Raw genomic sequence first — 27,651 nt, forward strand, 5'->3', positions numbered from 1 at the left:
ATTTGGTGATGCAGAATTTTTTTAAAAACGACAGGGGCGTGCAAGAGATGCTATCAGTGGCCCGAAGAATTGTGGGCCACTTTCGTCATTCAGCCACCGCGTGCTGAAGACTGGAGCACCAGCAAACACTCCTGAACCTGCCCTGCCATCATCTGAAGCAAGAGGTGATAACGAGGTGGAATTCAACCCTCTCTATGCTTCAGAGGATGGAGGAGCAGCAAAAGGCCATTCAAGCCTATACATCTGCCTACGATATAGGCAAAGGAGGGGGAATGCACCTGAATCAAGCACGGTGGAGAATGATTTCAACGTTGTGCAAGGTTCTGCAACCCTTTGAACTTGCTACACGTGAAGTCAGTTCAGACACTGCCAGCCTGAGTCAGGTCATTCCCCTCATCAGGCTTTTGCAGAAGCAGCTGGAGAGATTGAAGGAGGAGCTAAAACGGAGCGATTCCGCTAGGCATATGGGACTTGTGGATGGAGCCCTTCATTTGCTTAACCAGGATTCACGGGTGGTCAATCTGTTGAAATCAGAGCACTACATTTTGGCCACCGTGCTCGATCCTAGGTATAAAGCCTACGTTGTATCTCTCTTTCCGGCAGACACAAGACCTGCTGGTGAGACACTTGTCAAGTCAAGCGGAACATGACCCGTCAACAGCTCCTCCTTCACATTCTCCCGCAACTGGGGCTGCGAGGAAAAGGCTAAGAATTCCGAGCCCACCCGCTGGCAGTGATGCAGGGCAGTCTGGAGCGAGTGCTGACATCTGGTCCGGACTGAAGGACCTGCCAACGATTACTGACATGTCGTCTACTGTCACTGCATATGATTCTGTCACCATTGAAAGAATGGTGGAGGATTATATGAGTGATCGCATCCAAGTAGGCACGTCAGACAGTCCGTACGTATACTGGCAGGAAAAAGAGGCAATTTGGAGGCCCTTGCACAAACTGGCTTTATTTTACCTAAGTTGCCCCCCCCCCCCCTCCTCCAGTGTGTACTCCGAAAGAGTGTTTCGTGCAGCCGGTCACCTTGTCAGCAATCGGCGTACGAGGTTACTTCCAGAAAATGTGGAGAAGATGATGTTCATCAAAATGAATTATAATCAATTCCTCCGTGGAGACATTCACCAGCAGCAATTGCCTCCAGAAAGTACACAGGGACCTGAGATGGTGGAATCCAAAAACACCATTAATCCGACAAACAATTTTCATGGAGGTTTTGCCAAAACGCGTCCGAATCCAAAACGCGGCCACGGAACCGAATCCAAAACCAAAACCCAAAAAATTTCCGATGCACATCTCTAATATATAAAAATAAGATTTAAAACCTACCGGTAAATCTTTTTCTCGTAGTCCGTAGAGGATGCTGGGGTCTCCGAAAGGACCATGGGATAGACGGGCTCCGCAGGAAACATGGGCACTTTAAGAAAGACTTTAGGTCTGGGTGTGCACTGGCTCCTCCCTCTATGCCCCTCCTCTAGACCTCAGTTAGAGAAACTGTGCCCAGAGGAGATGGACAGTACGAGGAAAGGATTTTTGTTAATCCAAGGGCAAGATTCATACCAGCCACACCAATCACACGGTATAACTTGTGTATCTATTAAACAGTTAACAGTATGAAAAAATAACGTAGCATCAGTCCCACCTGATGGAACTATAACATAACCCTTATGTAAGCAAAACTATATACAAGTCTCGCAGAAGTAGTCCGCACTTGTGACGGGCACCCAGCATCCTCTACGTACTACGAGAAAAAAATTTACCGGTAGGTTTAAAATCTTATTTTCTCTAACGTCCTAGAGGATGCTGGGGACTCCGAAAGGACCATGGGGATTATACCAAAGCTCCCAAACGGGCGGGAGAGTGCGGATGACTCTGCAGCACCGAATGAGCAAACCTTAGGTCCTCCTCAGCCAGGGTATCAAACTTATAGAAATTCGCAAAGGTGTTTGAACCCGACCAAGTAGCAGCTCGGCACAGTTGTAGTGCCGAGACCCCTCGGGCAGCCGCCCAAGACGAGCCCACCTTCCTAGTGGAATGGGCCTTGACCGATTTTGGTAACGGCAATCTAGCCGTAGAATGCGCCTGCTGAATCGTATTACAGATCCAGCGAGCAATAGTCTGCTTCGAAGCAGGGGCGCCAACCTTGTTGGCTGCATATAGGACAAACAGTGCTTCTGTTTTCCTGACTCTAGCCGTTCTGGCCACATCAATTTTCAAAGCCCTGACTACATCAAGGGACTCGGAATCCTCCAAATCTCGTGTAGCCACAGGCACCACAATAGGTTGGTTCATATGAAAAGATGACACCACCTTAGGCAAGAATGAGGACGGGTCCGCAATTCTGCCCTATCCATATGGAAAACCAGATAGGGGCTTTTATGAGACAAAGCCGCCAATTCCGACACTCGCCTAGCCGAAGCCAAGGCTAATAACATGACCACCTTCCAAATGAGATATTTTAACTCCACCGTTTGAAGTGGTTCAAACCAGTGCGACTTAAGGAAACTCAACACCACGTTAAGGTCCCAAGGCGCCACCGGAGGTATAAAAGTAGGCTGAATATGCAGTACTCCCTTTACAAAAGTCTGTACTTCTGGGAGAGAAGCCAATTCTTTTTGAAAGAAAATGGATAAGGCCGAAATCTGAACCTTAATGGATCCTAATTTTAGGCCCAAATTCACTCCAGTCTGTAGGAAGTGAAGGAAACGGCCCAGATGGAATTCTTCTGTAGGATCATTCCTGGCCTCACACCAAGAAACATATTTTCGCCATATACGGTGATAATGTTTAGCTGTCACATCCTTCCTAGCCTTTATCAGAGTAGGAATGACCTCATCCGGAATTCCCTTTTCCGCTAGGATCCGGCGTTCAACCGCCATGCCGTCAAATGCAGCCGCGGTAAGTCTTGGAACAGACATGGCCCCTGTTGTAACAGGTCCTGTCATCGAGGAAGAGGCCACGGATCTTCTGTGAGCATTTCCAGCAGATCCGGATACCAGGTCCTTCGTGGCCAATCTGGAACAATGAGAATTGTTCTCACTCCTCTTTTTCTTATTATTCTCAACACCTTGGGTATGAGAGGAAGAGGAGGAAACACATAGACCGACTGGAACACCCACGGTGTCACTAGGGCGTCTACTGCTACCGCCTGAGGGTCTTTTGATTTGTCGCAATACCTCTGTAGCTTTTTGTTGAGGCGGGATGCCATCATGTCTATCTGGGGCAGTCCCCCCTGACTTGCAATCTGTGCAAAGACTTTCCGATGAAGTCCCCACTCCCCTTGATGCAGGTCGTGTCTGCTGAGGAAGTCTGCTTCCCAGTTGTCCACTCCCGGAATGAACACTGCTGATAGTGCGCTTACATGATTTTCCGCCCAGCGAAGAATCTTGGTGGCTTCCGCCATTGCCACCCTGCTCCTTGTGCTGCCTTGGCAGTTTACATGAGCCACTGCGGTGATGTTGTCTGACTGGATCAGAACTGGTTGGTCGCGAAGCAAGTTCTCCGCTTGACGTAGGGTGTTGTATATGGCCCTCAGTTCCAGGATGTTGATGTGAAGACAAGTCTCTTGACTTGTCCAAAGTCCTTGGAAGTTTCTTCCCTGTGTGACTGCTCCCCACCCTCTGAGGCTCGCGTCCGTGGTCACCAGGATCCAATCCTGAATGCCGAACCTGCGTCCTTCCAAAAGGTGAGCACTCTGCAGCCACCACAGGAGAGATACCCTGGCCCTGGGGGACAGGGTGATCAGCTGATGAATTTGTAGATGTGACCCGGACCACTTGTCCAATAGGTCCCATTGGAAAGTCCTTGCATGGAACCTGCGGAAGGGAATGGCCTCGTATGTTGCCACCATTTTTCCCAGGACTTGAGTGCAATGATGCACAGACACTTGTTTTTGGCTTCAATAGGTTCTTGACTAGAGTCATGAGTTCCTGAGCTTTTTCTATCTGGAGAAAAACCTTTTTCTGGTCTGTGTCCAGAATCATGCCCAAGAAGGTCAGACGAGTCGTAGGAACCAGCTGTGACTTCGGGATATTGAGAATCCAGCCGTGTTGCTGTAACACCTTCAATGAAAGTGATACACTGTTCAGTAACTTCTCTGGTGATCTCGCTTTTATGAGGAGATTGTCCAAGTATGGGATAATTGTGACACCCTGCTTGCGCAGGAGCACCATCATTTCCGCCATCACCTTGGTGAAAATCCTCGGGGCCGTGGAAAGCCCAAACGGCAACGTCTGAAATTGGTAATGACAATCCTGTGCCGCAAATCTCAGGTACGCCTGAGGAGGTGGATATATGGGAACATGAAGGTATGCATCCTTTATGTCCAGGGATACCATAAAATCCCCACCTTCCAGGCTGGCGATGACCGCTCTGAGTGATTCCATCTTGAACTTGAACCGTTTTAAGTATAGGTTCAGGGATTTTAAATTCAATATGGGTCTGACCGAACCGTCCGGTTTCGGAACTACAAACAGGGTTGAGTAGTATCCCTTCCCTCTCTGAAGCAGGGGAACTTCAACCACCACTTGTTGAAGACACAATTTGTGAATAGCATTTAACACTATCTCCCTTTCTAGGGGAGAAGTCGGTAGAGCCGATTTGAAAAACCGGCGAGGAGGCACCTCTTCGAATTCCAGCTTGTATCCCTGAGAAACAATTTCTATTGCCCAGGGATCCACCTGTGAGTGAACCCAGATGTGGCTGAAAAGTCGAAGACGTGCTCCCACTGGGGCGGACTCCCTCAGCGGAGACCCAGCGTCATGTGGTGGATTTTGCAGAGGCTGGGGAGGATTTCTGTTCCTGGGAACTAGCTGTGCTGTGCAGCTTTTTACCTCTGCCCTTACCTCTGGCAAGAAAGGACGATCCACGTACTCTTTTGCTTTTATTTGAACGAAAGGACTGCATTTGATAATGCGGCGCTTTCTTAGGTTGTGAGGGAACATAAGGCAAAAAATTAGATTTACCTGCCGTAGCTGTGGAGACCAGGTCCGAGAGACCTTCCCCAAACAATTCCTCACCCTTGTAAGGTAAAACCTCCATATGTCTTTTTGAGTCGGCATCACCTGTCCACTGCCGGGTCCAGAGGACTCGTCTAGCAGAGATTGACATAGTGTTTATTCTGGAACCCAGTAAACTAATGTCTCTTTGAGCATCTCTCATATATAAGACAGCATCCTTTATATGCCGAGGGTCAATAAAACTGTATCCTTATCTAGGGTCTCAATCTCCGCCGATAAGGAATCTGTCCATGCAGCTACCACGCTACAAACCCAGGCCGACGCAATTGCCAGTCTGAGTAATGTACCAGAATGTGTGTAAATGGATTTCAAGGTAATCTCCTGCTTGCGGTCAGCAGGATCCTTGAGGGTAGCCGTATCTTGGGATGGCAGCGCTATCTTTTTTGACAAGCGTGTCAACGCTTTGTCCACCTTAGGGGAGGATTCCCACCGTATCCTGTCCGTTGGCGGGAAAGGATACGCCATAAGAATCCTTTTGGGAATCTGCAGTTTTTTTGTCTGGAGATTCCCACGCTTTTTCACATAATTCGTTCAACTCATGTGAGGAGGGAAAAGTTACCTCAGGCTTCTTTCCCTTATACATGTGTACCCTCGTGTCAGGGACAGGGGGTTCCTCTGTGATATGCAACACTTCTTTTATTGCAATAATCATATATCGAATACATTTAGCCACTTTTGGCTGTAACTTTGCATCATCGTAGTCGACACTGGAGTCCGAATCCGTGTCGGTATCAGTGTCTGCTATTTGGGATAGTGGGCGCTTCTGAGACCCTGAAGGTCCCGGCGACATAGGGACAGACATGGGTTCACTCCCTGACTGTTCCTTAGCTTCAGCTTTGTCTAATCTTTTGTGCAATAAGTTCACACTAGCACTTAAAACATTCCACATATCCATCCAGTCAGGTGTCGGCACCGCCGACGGAGACCTCACATTCATACGCTCCCCCTCCTCCCTAGGTGAGCCTTCTACCTCAGACATGTCGACACACGCGTACCGACACACCACACACACAGGGAACCTCTTATCTGAAGACAGTTTCCCCACCAGGCCCTTTGGAGAGACAGAGAGAGAGAGTATGCCAGCACACACCCCTGCGCTATATGACCCAGGAAAAAAAACACAATAATTTTATGTTTACCCAGATAGCGCTGTTTATATATACAACATGCGCCTTATTTTGTGCCCCCCTCTTCTTTAAAACCCTCTTTCTACCGTGGTATAAGCAGGGGAGAGTCCGGGGAGCTTCCTCTCAGCGGTGCTGTGGAGAAAATGGCGCTGGTGAGTGCTGAGGGAGAAGCCCCGCCCCCTCGGAGGCGAGCTTCTGTCCCGCTTAAAACAGTAAAATTTGGTGGGGGCTCTTATATATATATATATATACACAGTGCCCAGCTGTATATATACTTATTTGTGCCAAAAAAAAAGAGGTCTATATGCTACCCAGGGCGCCCCCCCTCTGTGCCCTGCACCCTTACAGTGACTGCCGTGTGTGAGGTGTATGGGAGCAATTGCGCACAGCTTTACTGCTGTGCATTACCTCAGTGAAGATCATGAAGTCTTCTGCCGCCTCTGAAGTCTTCTTTTCTTCTCATACTCTCCCAGCTTCTATCTTCCGGCTCTGCGAGGGGGACGGCGGCGCGGCTCTGGGACGGACGGCGAGGGTGAGATCTGCGTACCGATCCCTCTGGAGCTAATATTGTCAAGTAGCCTAAGAAGCAGAGCCTTGAAACTCACAGAAGTAGGTCTGCTTCTCTCCCCTCAGTCCCTCGATGCAGGTAGTCTGTTGCCAGCAGGCTCCCTGAAAATAAAAAACCTAACAAATATACTGTCTGTCAGGAAGCGCAGGAGAGCTCCCTGAAGTGCACCCATCTCCTCTGGGCACAGTATCAAACTGAGGTCTAGAGGAGGGGCATAGAGGGAGGAGCCAGTGCACACCCAGACCTAAAGTTTTTCTTAAAGTGCCCATGTCTCCTGCGGAGCCCGTCTATCCCATGGTCCTTTCGGAGTCCCCAGCATCCTCTAGGACGTTAGAGAAAACATACATTATATATATATAAAATATATATAAACTACAGCATTTAAATTGACTCACGCTGACCTGATCAATTCTGATCCTGCAAAAGATTTACTTGTTAAACTGACCAGTGACCTGGAGAAATACCGTCTTGAGCTGATACAATTTAAGAAATCTAAACGCATTACAGTCGACAAAGACTATCAAGAAAACAGAGTCTACAGTTGGGCATACAACCGCAATCCACACACAGACAAAAGAGCTAAATTTCGATGCCATAAGGAAACAGAATATTCAAGTGCCATCTCTTCCAGCGACGCAGAATGTGCAGAGGACTCCCAGCCAAAAAACTCCATGAAACCCCCAGTGGAGGTAACAACCCGAGCAGGACGAGCTCCCAAAAAAGGACCTACACTCGCCGCGGTGGGCAATGGGCGCCGCAAATCAAAAAAAGTCACCAGCAAGAAAACATAGTTTTCTATTTATCGTCCCGAACATTTACAACAGATGAATTATCTGTCCTCAATAAGGGGTTGTCCTACGTTCCCATTAATATTTCAAATACCTTTCAGAACAAGGTTGACTACAAATTTGGCCGTAGAGTTCGTCTTAAGGAACATATCAGCGATGATACCTTGCTGGCCCTACGGATTGCACCCATTTACAAACATCCACATTTGATCCTGTTTCAACGAATCTCAACATCAAATGCTTTCTCAATCATATGACGAATATATACGATGATCCTACACAACAGAGTACATCATACACTAGTAATCTGTCTGTTACTGAGCATGTTGCACTTAAAAATCTGGACATGTATAATGACATTGTCATCGGCCCCGCTGACAAGGGCAGAGGCATTGTCATTCAAGATGTAGAGGTTTATAAGGGTGAAATCTATAGTCAACTTACAGATCAATTCACGTATTGGTTATTGCCCTCTGACCCCACTGTCATGTACAAGGCAGAAATAGATGATATTCTTGCGCAAGCTGTCTCAGATGGTGTTATTGATATCAAAATTAAAGATGCGTTGACACAAGACTGGCCAGTCACACCAGTCCGGTACACTATCCCCAAGCTACCTATAAATGCGCAACAACCACCAGACCGACCGATTATTGCGGCCCGCGACTCTCTATTCTATATGATATCTAAATATCTTGATGCTTTTCTCCAACTGTACATGACCAGAGTACATGTTTGAAAGATACCACTGCCTTTTTAGTACACATGATGGCTCTGTCTCCGTTACCTGACATGTACCTCATGTGTACCGTTGATGTTACTAGTCTATACACCAGTATTCCTCAACAAAGGGGTATAGAGGCTGTTAAACATTTCATTACCAGCAATAGCAAATATACAGGTCCGGATGTTGATTTTTTCATACGTTTACTTGAATTGACATTAACTAGAAACTATTTTCTCTTTGACGTTAAGATCTACCTGCAGAGCTCGGGCTGCGCGATGGGTTCTTGCGTAGCCCCGAGCTTTGCCAACCAATTCATGTATGAAGTTGAAAGGGATTTATTTTTATGCAATCCAGCAACATCTGACAGAATTAAAGCATCTTTTCGATACATTGACGATATCTTTATACTCTGGTCGGATACAGAGGAAAGCGTTAAGGCAGACATGCAGGAATTCACTTTCACCACTAAGTTTGTTGAAATACATTATTTAGATGTTGCTATCAAGCATCATGCTCTACATGTACATCATGCTCTACACACCACTTTGTATGTGAAAGATACAAATAGAAACACTATCTTACATGCCAGTAGTTTTCACCCGCCAGCACTCAAATGGGGGTTGCGGTACTCACAATATATGAGAATTTACCGTATCTGCAGTGATCGTGGTGATGCCATTAAATAAATTGACAGCATGTCACGTAAATCTCTTATGAGAGGCTATCAGCTCAAATACTTGAAAAGGGCAAAAGAAATAGTTCTCCTTTAAGATCGTGCTTGCCTGCTACAAAAAACCAATAGGATACAAAACCATAATCGGATAGTGTGGCCAAAAGATTATTCTACATCAAGCAAAAGCACTATGAAAATTGCGAAACAAATCTGGCCCATTATTTCACAGGTCAAGCAGCTAACAAAATTCAAAGCTGCTACCATTCTACCGTCGTACCGACGTGGTCGCAATGTCAAAGATATTGTCGTTCATAACGATGTCACTAATTTTAAATCCTCAACCCCTATACATTTCCTTACAAGGAAGTCAGGCAATTACAGGTGCCTTGGCTGCACCACTTGCAGCAGCCTAGAGACTGGTGAATTTTTTCATCACCCCAGATCGGGTAAAAAATTCCGTATTTCACACCCTTTCACCTGTACAATACGATTTGTAATTTACTACATCAAATGCCCTTGTGGGCTCCTATATATAGGTAAGACGATCCGACAATTTAAAGAAAGAATTGCATTACATCGATCAAGTATCCGGGCAGCAATTGAGGGTCGGGGATAGGATCAACTGGTAGCCCGTCATTTTAGAGAACTCCAACACAGTTTGGCAATTGATCAGATACAAAATCATCGATGGTGTCCCTGAAAATGTTAGAGGGGGTAATCGTGGACGACGTCTACTGCAGAAAGAAGAGACATGGATCCACACATTACAAACTGTTAAACCTTATGGACTAAATTACATCTTGTCGTATACATGCTTTCTATAGTGCTGTTGTCTTTATAGGAATTATACCTTTGACAATCGTTTTTTTCTAATTACGGGACATTATCCTCTTATTTAGTACTTTATACTGCTCATCTCTACTGCCTGTGATGTGATACTTACCTCTATTATCCCCATATGCTCTGTTTTAAATTGTGTACTCGGAGGTATTAATTCCGTACACGCAGTTGTAGTACATGCTATATCTTTTATTATATTATTTAATTGCATTAACAGAGTGGGGTGACCTAATGAAGCTAAGACCTTAAACTGAGCAATACGTAATTTTCTATTTTTCTTAATATCTAGTTCCAGCCTTCTTTGGTTGTTGTCATGGTGATGGAACACTATTCCCCTGTACCACGCCCCCTGGGGAAGCTGGGTCGCCAGTGCCGGCGGGCGCCTATGACGTCACAGGGACTACCGGAGTGCGTTGGACGGGACGTGCACGAGGTGAATGGTAATGTATAAATGTTTGTTTTATGGTCTATTTTCAGTTTGTCTTGATAAAAGAGTGTGAGCTCTGAAACGTTGACATAAGCAACTGTGTCAGCCTATTCTTTCAAGTCTCATGAGTGCCAGTTGCACACTGTATATATATATATATATATATATATATATATATTGTAACAGGAGAATTGCTAGAGTGTGCTTTGCTACAAAAATCCACCAATGTCCGATTCAAGGCTTGTGCAAAATCAACAAATACCTTTTATTCAGGTAGCTCAAAAACAAAGATATACATAAAACAAAGATCACTGTCTTTAGTATAAGCTACCAGGGAGGTTAGGCCCTGCCTCACTCCCTCTTACTTAATAAGGAACCCCTCAGGTCCCCGGATTCCTGACACTAGTGGCCCAGCCCTCCGGATCCCACTTTCCCTACCAGGCCTATCACCTGGACACTAACTGTCTTCAGGAGCCCTGACTCATGGGAGAGACTCTGCTATAAAACCCAGCACCCAGGTGCTGGCTGATGAAGCAGCTTCTTTGGCTAAGAAGCCTGTACAGAAAAAAGTGTTTAGAAAGTAGACTCTTTTTTGGGAGCACTCTAATTCAGAGGGTAGAAATATAATTAATTAATTAATACTGGTAAAACCATTTTTATTAGATTTATACATTAAAAAATATATTTTTAGGAGTATTTGCGTGAAAAATTAGAAGCTTTGCGAAAATATAAAACACATTATAATTGGTACGTGATATCCGTATCACAGTGTATCGGTTGCCGGAAATTAATGACTGTGGTTACAGAGTTCATACATCATTGCACATTAAGATTTATGTAATGTATGACCATCATTTATTCAGCAAGTATCCATTGTGGATTACAGTAGATGCTGAGAATTAAATCATAGGTCATATGAAAGTCAGGTGCTCCGTAGTATGTATATATGTAAATATATATGGGTGACACTTTCTAGGGGAGTCAATTTATTGCAGTACCAGGGTGTTCAGAGGTGGTCTCCCATCCTAGTACTAACCCGGCCTTTCACTGCTTAGCTTCCAAGGTCAGAAGAGATTGGGCATCTCCAGTGATGTATGACCGCAAATATTGTACTCTCCCTCTAAGATCACCAAAAAATGTGCAGCCACTTTGTTATAGGAGTTCCAAAGTGCCCAATGTTTTGGGTGTGGATGGCAATATAGGGGAGTAAAATTGTTGCAGTACCTGGGTGTTCAAAGGTGGTCACCCATCCTTTTACTGACCCGGCCTTTCACTGCTTAGCTTCCAAGATCGGAAGAGATTGGGCATTTCCAGTGAGGTATGACCGCAAATATTATACTCACCCTCCTCAATCATCCAAAAAATTATATTATAATTGTCAAAAAGTAGTAAGTTATATATACATAAGGTGCAATAAAAAATTGGGATAATATGTAGCCACCTGGCTTATTTACCCTGTAACAATCAGCCACAGGTAACAATATACACATGAGTGAAGGTCTATTGTGTGGGTATAATTTCTAAACACCACATAATGTCCACAATTAGGACTGGCCCATCACTCCATATATACATAAGGTGCAATAAAAAATTGGGATAATATGTAGCCACCTGGCTTATTCACCCTGTAACAATCAGCCACAGGTAACAGTATACACATGAGTGAAGGTCTATTGTGTGGGTATAATTTCTAAACACCACACAATGTCCACAATTAGGACTGGCCCATCACTCCAGAAAAAGCCCTAAGAACGCCATAAACGGTCGGACCACAAATAATTTTATAGGTGCAGGATATAATTATGCTGCACAGAGATGGGTTAATTTGTGGTATACCCTATTCGCACTTGACCAAGCAATAGATTAGAGGTGCCTGATGCATAGAGCCTCTAATGAATACCTGCATGTATTGTGGAAAAGCAGGCTAGAAATAGGTGCTTATTATTCGTTTGCACATGTGTTGATGTGCTTAAGCATAATATGTTCAAAGTTCTGAGCATTTGCTGCAATTAGCCATTCTTATATTTCAAAAGGAAAAGAAAACAGTCAGTGATAATTGTAGAATTGATATCAGCTTGCTATTGATGTCTATAGCTAATGAGGAATTTCCCAATTGAAGGCCTTGATACTGGAGGTATACAATCCATATGGTATTGCTAATTGGGACAATTAATCCTATATTGTTCTTTAGCATAGTATGATGATAAGACTGATAACTAAATTGTCACTTGTGGTAGCTGCTGTTAATTCACAGAAAGGAAGGAAGAAAGAAAAGAGAAGAGTGAAAAGAGAAACTTTTTTTTTTTTTTTTTTTTTTTTTTTTTTGTTTGCTGACAGGCTCTTGTCAGTGCAGATTGCAGTGAAAAAAGTGCAGGGTATACGATACCAGCTCCGGACTGGGTAGTGTCCCTGTTGGACCCGACTCCTGCCGTGCCCGTGCTCCTAAGGTTTCAGGGGCTGCAATGGCGTGTGGTCGAGGTCTCCTCGTTCAGAGGACGGAGCTTGCGGCCGTTTCCATGGTGATCGTTCTCGGGATTCCGGCTAGTGCGATCACGTGTGCGCATCACGTGATCGCTGTACTTCCTCCTGACGTACGTTTCGCATTCAGTGCTTGATCACAGGATGTGCTGTATTAGCAGAGAGTTACAGTTTTTAAACGAGAGTGTTGGTGATTGATTGGACCAGTAGTTAATTAGCTCTGAGTCAGCCCGCATAGGATCATTTGATTGCATAATTATGGATAATGGATGTTCCTTATAAAATGGCAATTAAAGATGTTTGATCAAGATAGTATACGTAGTGATCTAATTAGGATAAATGAATAATAATGATGTTATGCCATTTGTTATCTTAATAGGCTAATTTGTGTGGCAGTTCATAATATGTGATAAATTTGTTATATTGCTATGCTGCATGTAATGAATTATATAGGTACTAATTGATTCCAATTCTAGTGTGTGTGTTATTCATTACGTATATAGGCTTGTTATATTGGCCCAGGATTGAGTGAAAAATGGTATTGTTATGATTATATGTTTAGGAGAGAAAGATAGAGAAGATAGTGTAGTGGGTTGAAGTGTAGTAATTAATTAATAAGGGGTGTGAGTTATGATGAATATAATATAGTGTATGTGGGGTCGTGAATTAAAAATTGAAAAGAGGTATGGGGAAAGTGGCACTAATAAGGAGTAACATAGAGTATAGGTGAAATGAAATAGAAGAAATAGTGCGTATAACTGGGTGAAATGTGTATGACTAAATTATGATAAAATGATGGTGTTGGCAAGTGTGTTAATTTATGTGAAATGCGAGGGCATATTAAAAAATGACATGAAGAGCCCATAAAAACTAAAGTGATAATCAGATTAATTCGAGTTGAGTGGATAAGAAAGTGCATATGTTAAACTGGACTGGTGAATGCAATGTGTGCAAATGATGTGTTTAAATGAATAGGTATGCTAAGAAGATGATGGTGGATTTTGATACTTATTGCCATAAATAATGTTAAAAATAAAAAGTTTCAGTTCAAAAATACTCCATAATTTATGTTTTCATTCATCCCTGCTGGATGAGTGGAACCGAGCTTGAAAATCCACTCACTTTCTTTTCTAAGTAAATTTTCGGTGAGATTACCGCCTCGGATCCCGAGTCTTATCCTCTCCAAGCCAAAAACTTTTAATTCCTCCCACTTGCTTTCATGATATGTGTGGAAATGACGGGCGACAGATGTTAGTTGTTTCATCTTGGCTTTATCTGAGGCGGCATTGCGAATGGATCCTATATGCTCTAGAATCCGCTGTTTGAGAGGACGCGTTGTCATGCCTATATACTTTTGGTTACACCTGCATCTGAGGCAGTAAATGACCCCTTCAGTTAGACAGTTCATATAGTCCAAGATCTGTATCCTTTCCCCATATTTATCCTCTATTTCCTTAGTGGGATCGATGTGTTTACAAACTTTACATCGTCCACAGGGATATGTGCCAGTAACTACAGGTTGTTTTTTGGGGCATTTTTGAAAGTGGCTCCGTACGAATCTGTCCCTAAGATTTTTAGATCTGCGCCAACTCATGGCAACTTTGGGGCCCAGATTTTTAGACAAAGTTGGATCTGCATGTAAAATGTGCCAATGTTTTTGTATTGCCTCTTGGACCTTTCTCCATTCCTGGCAAAAATTCCCAACAAAGCGAATAGTTTTGTCGGTGCTTTTGTTTTTGAGATCTTTTTTAAAAATAATGTCCTCTCTTTTTGTGGATTTGACTGTTTTTATAGCTTTTTTGATTGAGGTTTTACTATATCCTCTTTCACATAGTCTGTTAGTCAAATCCATACTTTGCACTTTAAATTCTTTGTCATCTGAACAAATTGGAACTCCAAGCTTACGAACAAACAATTATAGAGAGAAAGAAGACCAAGTACGCCAGAGATAAGAGGGATTTTGTATCCGGAAAAATCTTTAAATGGCAGAAGACATCCTGGAGAAGAGAACCTTCTAGACACACAAGTCAATACTCGTCATCAGAGGCGGAGACATCTGGAGCAGAAGAAACCCCTGACTTCACCACCAACAGATACTCCAGCACTAGAAGTGATACAGCGAGCAATCCTCCAAACTCAACTTTATCTTTTTTAGGCGACCCTCGGGGAGCAAGAGGCAGACAAAGAGGAGGAAGACAAGGCGGGGGAACAAGAGGAAGAAAGGGACCACAAAAATGGGATTTCTCACCCCCCACGACCCGCAACACATACAGGAGACAACATCAACCGGACCGGTGGTAACCCCAACCACTGAAAATAATGACTCCAAACTCAAGATTATTAATCTGTCAGAGCATATACTTACAGAAGTACAAGAACACATACTTCAAAAAGGTCTAACCTTTTCCCCTACACAACACTTTGATCGATTCAAAGGAGAAACAGACCTAAAACTTTTTGGCAGAAAATTACTACTAACTAAATTATATTCCAACAAAGAGACGCACTCTCCATTGGCTCAATTGGAAGTAGAGACTAATGATGCAGCAACATCGGACACTTTATCTCCAGGTCTATTCCAGATAGAACAAGAAGCACTCTCAGCGTTACAAGAACTGGAAGATGAACAAGGTTCAAAAACAGAAGATGATTCCAATACTAGACCAATCTGTAAGAAAAAATCAACATATTTTCCTCAAGAACAAATCTGCCCTGAAGTACAGGTCTTTATGAAACTAGTAGCCAAAGAGTTTGATCAAATTCACATCAATAAAAACAAATACTTGGGATCCTCCAACCTCACCCGACAAGAAAGAACTGCAATTAAGGAAATTCAGACATGGCATGATGTGGTCATTAAGCCCTCTGATAAAGGGGGCAACATCGTTATTTGGCCTCAAACGGACTACATCAAGGAAGCAAGGCGACAACTGGAAACCACCAACTGCTATAAACGGATTCTACTTAATCCACTTCAGAATTATAAGATGATTTATGACAACATTATCAATCAAGCACAAACACAAGGAATAATTACCAAACAGGAGTATGAATACTTATCAATCCAGAATCCCAAAATTCCAACGTTCTACATGCTTCCTAAGATCCACAAAAATATCCATAACCCACCAGGAAGACCTATCGTGTCGGGTATAGGGGGTTTAACAGAAAGAGCCAGTATTTTCCTTGATTTACACCTTCGGCATTTTGTATTGGATCTTCCCTCATATGTCCAGGACACGACTGACATCTTAAGGAAAATATACGATTTAAAATTAGAGGATAATCAATATCTGGTATCGCTAGATGTTGAGGCACTATATACCTCTATAAGCCATCAAGATGGAATAAGTGCTGTAGAACATTTTTTACATAACGAAGGAAGAAATGACTTTCATCTCTTTCTCGTTAAACTACTTCACTTTGTACTACATTACAATTTTTTCACGTTTAACGATCAATTTTATCTCCAAACAAGAGGTACGGCCATGGGGGCAGCCTGTGCACCAACATATGCCAACATATTTCTTGGCTGGTGGGAAAGGGAATTTGTCTTCAAGGATACCAATGACATCTTCACAACCCACATTATCATGTGGAATCGTTATATAGACGATATCCTTATGATCTGGGAAGGCGAACTACCATTACTGCACCAATTTATCGAACATCTAAACAATAACAATCTCAATATCCATCTCACGCATACGATAAGTCAATCAGAGCTGCCTTTTCTAGATCTGTCAATTTACAAAAACTCAGAAGGAATGATTGCAACAAATCTATACAGAAAGAGCACAGCAACAAACACACTACTACATCAGACTAGCTCCCATTTCCCTCCCACTATAGAGAATATACCAAAGGGTGAATTTCTCCGTCTTCGCAGAAACTGTTCAGATGACAAAGAATTTAAAGTGCAAAGTATGGATTTGACTAACAGACTATGTGAAAGAGGATATAGTAAAACCTCAATCAAAAAAGCTATAAAAACAGTCAAATCCACAAAAAGAGAGGACATTATTTTTAAAAAAGATCTCAAAAACAAAAGCACCGACAAAACTATTCGCTTTGTTGGGAATTTTTGCCAGGAATGGAGAAAGGTCCAAGAGGCAATACAAAAACATTGGCACATTTTACATGCAGATCCAACTCTGTCTAAAAATCTGGGCCCCAAAGTTGCCATGAGTTGGCGCAGATCTAAAAATCTTAGGGACAGATTCGTACGGAGCCACTTTCAAAAATGCCCCAAAAAACAACCTGTAGTTACTGGCACATATCCCTGTGGACGATGTAAAGTTTGTAAACACATCGATCCCACTAAGGAAATAGAGGATAAATATGGGGAAAGGATACAGATCTTGGACTATATGAACTGTCTAACTGAAGGGGTCATTTACTGCCTCAGATGCAGGTGTAACCAAAAGTATATAGGCATGACAACGCGTCCTCTCAAACAGCGGATTCTAGAGCATATAGGATCCATTCGCAATGCCGCCTCAGATAAAGCCAAGATGAAACAACTAACATCTGTCGCCCGTCATTTCCACACATATCATGAAAGCAAGTGGGAGGAATTAAAAGTTTTTGGCTTGGAGAGGATAAGACTCGGGATCCGAGGCGGTAATCTCACCGAAAATTTACTTAGAAAAGAAAGTGAGTGGATTTTCAAGCTCGGTTCCACTCATCCAGCAGGGATGAATGAAAACATAAATTATGGAGTATTTTTGAACTGAAACTTTTTATTTTTAACATTATTTATGGCAATAAGTATCAAAATCCACCATCATCTTCTTAGCATACCTATTCATTTAAACACATCATTTGCACACATTGCATTCACCAGTCCAGTTTAACATATGCACTTTCTTATCCACTCAACTCGAATTAATCTGATTATCACTTTAGTTTTTATGGGCTCTTCATGTCATTTTTTAATATGCCCTCGCATTTCACATAAATTAACACACTTGCCAACACCATCATTTTATCATAATTTAGTCATACACATTTCACCCAGTTATACGCACTATTTCTTCTATTTCATTTCACCTATACTCTATGTTACTCCTTATTAGTGCCACTTTCCCCATACCTCTTTTCAATTTTTAATTCACGACCCCACATACACTATATTATATTCATCATAACTCACACCCCTTATTAATTAATTACTACACTTCAACCCACTACACTATCTTCTCTATCTTTCTCTCCTAAACATATAATCATAACAATACCATTTTTCACTCAATCCTGGGCCAATATAACAAGCCTATATACGTAATGAATAACACACACACTAGAATTGGAATCAATTAGTACCTATATAATTCATTACATGCAGCATAGCAATATAACAAATTTATCACATATTATGAACTGCCACACAAATTAGCCTATTAAGATAACAAATGGCATAACATCATTATTATTCATTTATCCTAATTAGATCACTACGTATACTATCTTGATCAAACATCTTTAATTGCCATTTTATAAGGAACATCCATTATCCATAATTATGCAATCAAATGATCCTATGCGGGCTGACTCAGAGCTAATTAACTACTGGTCCAATCAATCACCAACACTCTCGTTTAAAAACTGTAACTCTCTGCTAATACAGCACATCCTGTGATCAAGCACTGAATGCGAAACGTACGTCAGGAGGAAGTACAGCGATCACGTGATGCGCACACGTGATCGCACTAGCCGGAATCCCGAGAACGATCACCATGGAAACGGCCGCAAGCTCCGTCCTCTGAACGAGGAGACCTCGACCACACGCCATTGCAGCCCCTGAAACCTTAGGAGCACGGGCACGGCAGGAGTCGGGTCCAACAGGGACACTACCCAGTCCGGAGCTGGTATCATATACCCTGCACTTTTTTCACTGCAATCTGCACTGACAAGAGCCTGTCAGCAAACAAAAAAAAAAAAAAAAAAAAAAAAAAAAGTTTCTCTTTTCACTCTTCTCTTTTCTTTCTTCCTTCCTTTCTGTGAATTAACAGCAGCTACCACAAGTGACAATTTAGTTATCAGTCTTATCATCATACTATGCTAAAGAACAATATAGGATTAATTGTCCCAATTAGCAATACCATATGGATTGTATACCTCCAGTATCAAGGCCTTCAATTGGGAAATTCCTCATTAGCTATAGACATCAATAGCAAGCTGATATCAATTCTACAATTATCACTGACTGTTTTCTTTTCCTTTTGAAATATAAGAATGGCTAATTGCAGCAAATGCTCAGAACTTTGAACATATTATGCTTAAGCACATCAACACATGTGCAAACGAATAATAAGCACCTATTTCTAGCCTGCTTTTCCACAATACATGCAGGTATTCATTAGAGGCTCTATGCATCAGGCACCTCTAATCTATTGCTTGGTCAAGTGCGAATAGGGTATACCACAAATTAACCCATCTCTGTGCAGCATAATTATATCCTGCACCTATAAAATTATTTGTGGTCCGACCGTTTATGGCGTTCTTAGGGCTTTTTCTGGAGTGATGGGCCAGTCCTAATTGTGGACATTGTGTGGTGTTTAGAAATTATACCCACACAATAGACCTTCACTCATGTGTATACTGTTACCTGTGGCTGATTGTTACAGGGTGAATAAGCCAGGTGGCTACATATTATCCCAATTTTTTATTGCACCTTATGTATATATGGAGTGATGGGCCAGTCCTAATTGTGGACATTATGTGGTGTTTAGAAATTATACCCACACAATAGACCTTCACTCATGTGTATATTGTTACCTGTGGCTGATTGTTACAGGGTAAATAAGCCAGGTGGCTACATATTATCCCAATTTTTTATTGCACCTTATGTATATATAACTTACTACTTTTTGACAATTATAATATAATTTTTTGGATGATTGAGGAGGGTGAGTATAATATTTGCGGTCATACCTCACTGGAAATGCCCAATCTCTTCCGATCTTGGAAGCTAAGCAGTGAAAGGCCGGGTCAGTAAAAGGATGGGTGACCACCTTTGAACACCCAGGTACTGCAACAATTTTACTCCCCTATATTGCCATCCACACCCAAAACATTGGGCACTTTGGAACTCCTATAACAAAGTGGCTGCACATTTTTTGGTGATCTTAGAGGGAGAGTACAATATTTGCGGTCATACATCACTGGAGATGCCCAATCTCTTCTGACCTTGGAAGCTAAGCAGTGAAAGGCCGGGTTAGTACTAGGATGGGAGACCACCTCTGAACACCCTGGTACTGCAATAAATTGACTCCCCTAGAAAGTGTCACCCATATATATTTACATATATACATACTACGGAGCACCTGACTTTCATATGACCTATGATTTAATTCTCAGCATCTACTGTAATCCACAATGGATACTTGCTGAATAAATGATGGTCATACATTACATAAATCTTAATGTGCAATGATGTATGAACTCTGTAACCACAGTCATTAATTTCCGGCAACCGATACACTGTGATACGGATATCACGTACCAATTATAATGTGTTTTATATTTTCGCAAAGCTTCTAATTTTTCACGCAAATACTCCTAAAAATATATTTTTTAATGTATAAATCTAATAAAAATGGTTTTACCAGTATTAATTAATTAATTATATTTCTACCCTCTGAATTAGAGTGCTCCCAAAAAAGAGTCTACTTTCTAAACACTTTTTTCTGTACTGCCTTACATTGACTCTGTGGAGCACCACTGAAAGCAACAACCAGGTGGGGCCAAGATTGACTATCCATACCCCTTGTTGCTATATCTAGAAGCAATTCGAGATAATTCAGTTTTTCAGAGGCTACTAATTATACTACTAATCTATTTGAGGACTTGTGCGGTTCCCAAAAACTTCCTTTTTTTCTTGGCTAAGAAGCCTATAAGACCTGGTCTGGGCCAAATGGATGGGAACCCGGTGCATCCACACTTCCCATCCATCCCCAGGACCCTGTGTGTAGCTTACAGGTGGCAAAGTACCTCTCCTGCCACATACCCTTTCCCTCAGCTTTTCCTGGCTCAGAAAAGCGGCATGTGACATTGGCAAGGTTTCACATTTTCCAATTATTTTGGGCTGACAAATCTTTGGGACATAACTTGGGCCAATACACCTGGGTCCCAAGTTCTTCTCCCAAGTACACGTCCGGGGCCCTTTTAACTGGCCTTGGAATCTATTTCCATTAAAGGTTGGTGGCACCAACTCCACTGTGCCACCTTCCCTTTTCCTCCACTTTGGCATAGTGGCCAAAGTGGTCATTTTAATGGACAACTTCCTGTTGCCCACTAAACTTCCCCTTCTCTTCACCTTTCCACCTTTAGGGATGTTTCCCTTATCGGGCTCGGATTTACCGGCTACTGAGGAAGTCGCTTCATTCTTGTCTGGGTGTTTGTGACACCTGACCTTAACCAACTCTGGACTGGGGAAGGTTTTTAAGTTCACTCTGTGCCTAGTAGTCACCCCGGCCCTCACTGGTCTTGGCCTATATGGACAATTCAACCTTTTATGGCCCAGAACTTGGCACCGGTAACACCTAGTCTCTGCCCTGACTTTAATTGTTCTGAGGTCATGGTCTAACTTTGCCCCCACCCTTTCCCTCAGAGTGAGGCATTGGTCCTGAGTCTCAGAAAGTCCTTTCATTTGTTGAACTTTTAGTGCTTCTTTCAGTCTTTCCAGCTTTGGCAACATTTTCTTTATTAATGTGAATGCTTAATCCTCCGATCTCTCATCTTTGACCCTAGTCACTGTCTCCTGCTGTTCTATGACCGGCACATAACCCATTTTGAGTCTCTTGTCCAGGTCTCTTATTCGACTCCGTAGTTTAGGAATCTCCTTCACTGTTTCTTTTAGCTGGCTATTACTTAAGGCCAGCTTTGGGAACTCTCCCTTCAAGTTTTCCAGCTCTCGTGTCTCATATAGAGAACTCTCCCTGGGTAGAGCAACCTCAGAAATGGGACTCTGCACCGATTCCTCGGAGACAGGTTCTTGCTCCTTACTTAGTGTGTCCTTTATGAACTGTCCCAGTTCAGCAATTGGATCTTGAGCCTCCCATGGTGGATCATGCCGAGGTGCAACAACCCCAAGATCGAAATCTTGCACCTTATCCTGCTCATACACGTGGGGAACTCCTTCAGAAGCAGGTTCCTGGATGACTTCAGAAGTGGACTCCTGTATTGCAACTAGCTTAGCCATGACTAGCTCACGTAGGCGAGACACCTCCAAAGGTACGGTCTTTGTCTGTGATTCGTCAGAGAAAGTCTCACATGTGCACTGGATGTCCAGAACCGGGGGCTTCTGACCTGTGATGTCCCATCAGGGATTAACTTCTGAACGTACATCGCGTCAACAGGAGAAGGAACCTGGGTTTCCAAGACCTCAACAGAAGCTATCTCCATCTCAGATAAGACTTCCTGTTCTAGGATGGGCTCTTGAGTAGTCATCAAATTGCCATCTGTCCAGGTAGATTCCTGGGGTTCATCATTCTGCCACAGATCCAGCAGATTAGAGGATTCTTGTTTTGGAGGTGGATGATACTTGACATCAAGTAAACCTCTCCCAGCTCCATTACCGCTTCCTCCTCACTCCCTGTCAACTGAGGAGCAGCCAGGAATCCCACATCCTCATCTCGTGTCTTCATAAACACATCTTCTGTGAGACCCGGTGGCTGCCATGCTCCATCTTGAACAGGTTCCACTGAACTCAGGGCTTTGTTCCACGCTTCACCCAAGCTACTATGAAATTTTTATCCCGGAGGATGAGGTGGTCCTGCTTCGGGGGAACTTCTCACTGCCATCCTAGGGGTTAACAACAAAACACTGCCATCTAATGTGGCTCTCTCTTGCTGCTTGCAAAATTCCCGTGGATTTTCTGTGTGCTGCGCAATAATGGCTGCAGCCTCCTCCATGCTCTGGAACGGCAATAATTACCAACTGAATGGACATTAGTAAAAAATTTGTTTTACACCTGCATGAAAATGCGCACGTGGGCAGCAAAAGGATGGGGATCTGGAAAAGGGTGTTACCTTCACCCACACAAACACTCTAGGGAAACAAATTTCCAGATATCCCTACCCCTGCGCTCTTTAAATGAAAAATAGTAAGGAAATAAACCCGACTTATCTTAAAGCAGAGAGATCTCCTCACGTACTGCTATCTCCCGGGTTTATTCTGCACCTCAATAATAGTCACATATATTCCCCAGTGATGTTACATGTGGAAAGAGAAATTAAAACACAATCTAGTGTAATAAATTCATAACACTCTTGGTTAAAAGAAATTTTGCAACAGAGATTTTAACTTGATAATGAATATCAGTCCAACAGATAAAAAAATCTCTATTTTAATTTTAAAATTGCAATCCAGATATCAGCATTTTTCATCATAAGCAGAAAAGAAATGTATCCATTTCACATCCCAAACTTATGGGGGTGGCCTCCTACCAGATTTCAGGATTAAAAGTGCACGTATCAAAGCTGCATAGATGTTCTATGTCCCGAAAGGTAAGCCGGCTCCAATCGTGGATACTTTGTCCTCTCCTCGTCTGGTCGGTTCGCCACCAATCTCCTCCGTTTTAGCCAACGCGTTTCGATCGGATGATCTTTCTCAAGGCTTGTTCCAGATGATCCATCTTCCCTGATATTTATACCCATATGAATTAATGTCCCTAATTGCTGGGAGGAGCCACCCTCATTTACAATTCAGTTTCACTTTATATACATCTTATCCATATGGATTTTTGATTTAACACTTGTATGATGCTCTTTAACATTTATCCTAACACATTTGATGAAAATCGCAACATTTAAACCTTTATTTATAGTTAAAAATCGAAAACTTTAAAAATCTAAGGCACCGGAAGTGAGCTGTGCATATATGATGAACTTCCGATTTCCCCTTAGAAAAGGTTCCACTACCAGCCTAGACTTTATTTACGATCCGTGACTTCCGGTCACATGACCGAAAAATAACATGTACATACACCTCACACACTACAGTGCGGGCCCGGTCACATGGTTTATATCACCGGAAGTCCTCCCGCGACCCTATACTAAAGTCCGTGTATGTACACACGGACATCGGCCGTTACTCCCGGTCACATGACCGCCGTACTGCAAGTGAGTGATCCGATCACATGGTCGCCCTAACCGGAAGCTCTCTGGCGGCCATTTTGCAAAATCCCGAGAAATAACAGAAAGTATAGACAGATACCATAGATACCATATTAACTACTGGAAAAAACTTTTTTTTTTCCTTTCTAAATTAAACATCAGTTATCAAAATATACAGAGGCAGCAATCGTTACATTTCAAAAAGGAACTTTGACGCTGTCCAGATGATAAAGTTCCATCTCCGTATTTATACAGTTCTTCCATAGTGTCCAAATTTCCAATATTGGGGACCGTAAAGTTGATGTTTCTCTGATGGATAATACAAGATATCATTATACATCCTCTTAGGTTTTTTTTTCCAACAAATCACAATATTCATGAGCAGATGTTATTCTAGTTAAGGAACCATTTGACCTCAAAGTCCTTATTCAAACCTCCCGGGATCATGGTCTTTAAGGAATGTATATATTGCATTTCCGTCCTTGCTAGGACTGTTGCTACATTATTGCACCTCCAATTCCCCTTTACTTGTTTAATTGCCCCAAATTTTGTCAATTGTCTTACATCCTGGTTATAGGTACTTTTAAAATGTGCTGAAAGGGCATGTGTTTCCATGCCATTCTTTATGTTGCGTAAATGTTCCGCAAGCCTGGTTTTTAAATTCCTACCAGTCCTGCCAACATAAAACAGACCGCAACTGCACCCCAGGAAGTAAATTACATTTCTCGAGGTGCAAGTTATGAATTCATCAATCTTTATACTTTGACCATTTATTTCAATTTCAGTACACTTGCTTGCACCTCTGACTGTTTTGCACATACTACATATGCCACACCTAAAGAAGCCTTTTGTGAGGGTACGGACATTTGCCCTAGGGGGGATAAAGCACTTCTAACCAGTTTGTCTTTAATGTTCTTAGCTTTACGATAAATAAATTGAGGCCTATCCGGTAACACTTTTTCTAATAAAGGATCACCTTTCAGAATCTTCCAATGGTTTTTGAATATTTTTTCTATATGTTTATGGTCAATATTGAAGTTTGTAATAAATGCCATCGAATAATCCTTATTGTTACCTTCCGTGGCCTCAGATTTCCCCTTCGGATTCAATAAGTCCTCCCTCTCTATACCTTCACATTTTACTTTAGCTTTCTCAATGATCTTGTTACTGTAGCCACTTTTTTTGAAATTCTTTATCATCAGTCCTGCCTGTTCCTCATATACCTCCTTATCCGTGCAGTTCCTCTTCAATCTCTGTAGCTGACTGTTCGGTATGGAATCCAACCAGTTTCTATGATGACAACTGGTGGTATGTATATACATACCCGAATCAGTGGGTTTAGTGTAATTATGAGTTTTTAACTGTCCCTTGTCCACATAAATATTAAGGTCAAGAAAATTAACACTGGTATTGCTAATGTCAAATGTTAGAGAAATACTATAATCATTGTCATTTAGCTGTTGGCAAAAGGAGGATAAGGTCTCTCTATCTCCCCGCCAGAAAAAAATGATATCGTCTATGTATCTAGACCAGGATACCAGGCTCGCCCCGAATTGATTGTTTTGCCATACATGTCGTGTCTCCCACATGCCCATAAACATGTTGGCATAACTCGGGGGCGAACCCCGAGTTATGCCAACATGTTTATGGGCATGTGGGAGACACGACATGTATGGCAAAACAATCAATTCGGGGCGAGCCTGGTATCCTGGTCTAGATACATAGACGATATCATTTTTTTCTGGCGGGGAGATAGAGAGACCTTATCCTCCTTTTGCCAACAGCTAAATGACAATGATTATAGTATTTCTCTAACATTTGACATTAGCAATACCAGTGTTAATTTTCTTGACCTTAATATTTATGTGGACAAGGGACAGTTAAAAACTCGTAATTACACTAAACCCACTGATTCGGGTATGTATATACATACCACCAGTTGTCATCATAGCAACTGGTTGGATTCCATACCGAACAGTCAGCTACAGAGATTGAAGAGGAACTGCACGGATAAGGAGGTATATGAGGAACAGGCAGGACTGATGATAAAGAATTTCAAAAAAAGTGGCTACAGTAACAAGATCATTGAGAAAGCTAAAGTAAAATGTGAAGGTATAGAGAGGGAGGACTTATTGAATCCGAAGGGGAAATCTGAGGCCACGGAAGGTAACAATAAGGATTATTCGATGGCATTTATTACAAACTTCAATATTGACCATAAACATATAGAAAAAATATTCAAAAACCATTGGAAGATTCTGAAAGGTGATCCTTTATTAGAAAAAGTGTTACCGGATAGGCCTCAATTTATTTATCGTAAAGCTAAGAACATTAAAGACAAACTGGTTAGAAGTGCTTTATCCCCCCCTGGGGCAAATGTCCGTACCCTCACAAAAGGCTTCTTTAGGTGTGGCATATGTAGTATGTGCAAAACAGTCAGAGGTGCAAGCAAGTGTACTGAAATTGAAATAAATGGTCAAAGTATAAAGATTGACGAATTCATAACTTGCACCTCGAGAAATGTAATTTACTTCCTGGGGTGCAGTTGCGGTCTGTTTTATGTTGGCAGGACTGGTAGGAATTTAAAAACCAGGCTTGCGGAACATTTACGCAACATAAAGAATGGCATGGAAACACATGCCCTTTCAGCACATTTTAAAAGTACCCATAACCAGGATGTAAGACAATTGACAAAATTTGGGGCAATTAAACAAGTAAAGGGGAATTGGAGGTGCAATAATGTAGCAACAGTCCTAGCAAGGACGGAAATGCAATATATACATTCCTTAAAGACCATGATCCCGGGAGGTTTGAATAAGGACTTTGAGGTCAAATGGTTCCTTAACTAGAATAACATCTGCTCATGAATATTGTGATTTGTTCGGAAAAAAAACCTAAGAGGATGTATAATGATATCTTGTATTATCCATCAGAGAAACATCAACTTTACGGTCCCCAATATTGGAAATTTGGACACTATGGAAGAACTGTATAAATACGGAGATGGAACTTTATCATCTGGACAGCGTCAAAGTTCCTTTTTGAAATGTAACGATTGCTGCCTCTGTATATTTTGATAACTGATGTTTAATTTAGAAAGGAAAAAAAACGTTTTTTCCAGTAGTTAATATGGTATCTATGGTATCTGTCTATACTTTCTGTTATTTCTCGGGATTTTGCAAAATGGCCGCCAGAGAGCTTCCGGTTAGGGCGACCATGTGATCGGATCACTCACTTGCAGTACGGCGGTCATGTGACCGGGAGTAACGGCCGATGTCCGTGTGTACATACACGGACTTTAGTATAGGGTCGCGGGAGGACTTCCGGTGATATAAACCATGTGACCGGGCCCGCACTGTAGTGTGTGAGGTGTATGTACATGTTATTTTTCGGTCATGTGACCGGAAGTCACGGATCGTAAATAAAGTCTAGGCTGGTAGTGGAACCTTTTCTAAGGGGAAATCGGAAGTTCATCATATATGCACAGCTCACTTCCGGTGCCTTAGATTTTTAAAGTTTTCGATTTTTAACTATAAATAAAGGTTTAAATGTTGCGATTTTCATCAAATGTGTTAGGATAAATGTTAAAGAGCATCATACAAGTGTTAAATCAAAAATCCATATGGATAAGATGTATATAAAGTGAAACTGAATTGTAAATGAGGGTGGCTCCTCCCAGCAATTAGGGACATTAATTCATATGGGTATAAATATCAGGGAAGATGGATCATCTGGAACAAGCCTTGAGAAAGATCATCCGATCGAAACGCGTTGGCTAAAACGGAGGAGATTGGTGGCGAACCGACCAGACGAGGAGAGGACAAAGTATCCACGATTGGAGCCGGCTTCCCTTTGGGACATAGAACATCTATGCAGCTT

The 27,651-nt window shown here is 42.2% G+C and overlaps 4 pseudogenes; 2 read left to right on the top strand and 2 right to left on the bottom strand.

The window, feature by feature from the left end:
• Positions 1–11,160: 11,160 nt before the first annotated feature.
• LOC134939257 (5S ribosomal RNA) lies at positions 11,161–11,280 on the bottom strand (annotated as a pseudogene).
• A 106-nt stretch (positions 11,281–11,386) lies between these two features.
• Positions 11,387–11,506, bottom strand: LOC134938116 (5S ribosomal RNA; annotated as a pseudogene).
• Positions 11,507–19,574: 8,068 nt separating this feature from the next.
• LOC134938127 (5S ribosomal RNA) lies at positions 19,575–19,694 on the top strand (annotated as a pseudogene).
• A 106-nt stretch (positions 19,695–19,800) lies between these two features.
• LOC134939268 (5S ribosomal RNA) lies at positions 19,801–19,920 on the top strand (annotated as a pseudogene).
• Positions 19,921–27,651: the final 7,731 nt, after the last annotated feature.

Source organism: Pseudophryne corroboree, chromosome 1 (assembly GCF_028390025.1).
Source record: "Pseudophryne corroboree isolate aPseCor3 chromosome 1, aPseCor3.hap2, whole genome shotgun sequence".
Taxonomy (NCBI): domain Eukaryota; kingdom Metazoa; phylum Chordata; class Amphibia; order Anura; family Myobatrachidae; genus Pseudophryne; species Pseudophryne corroboree.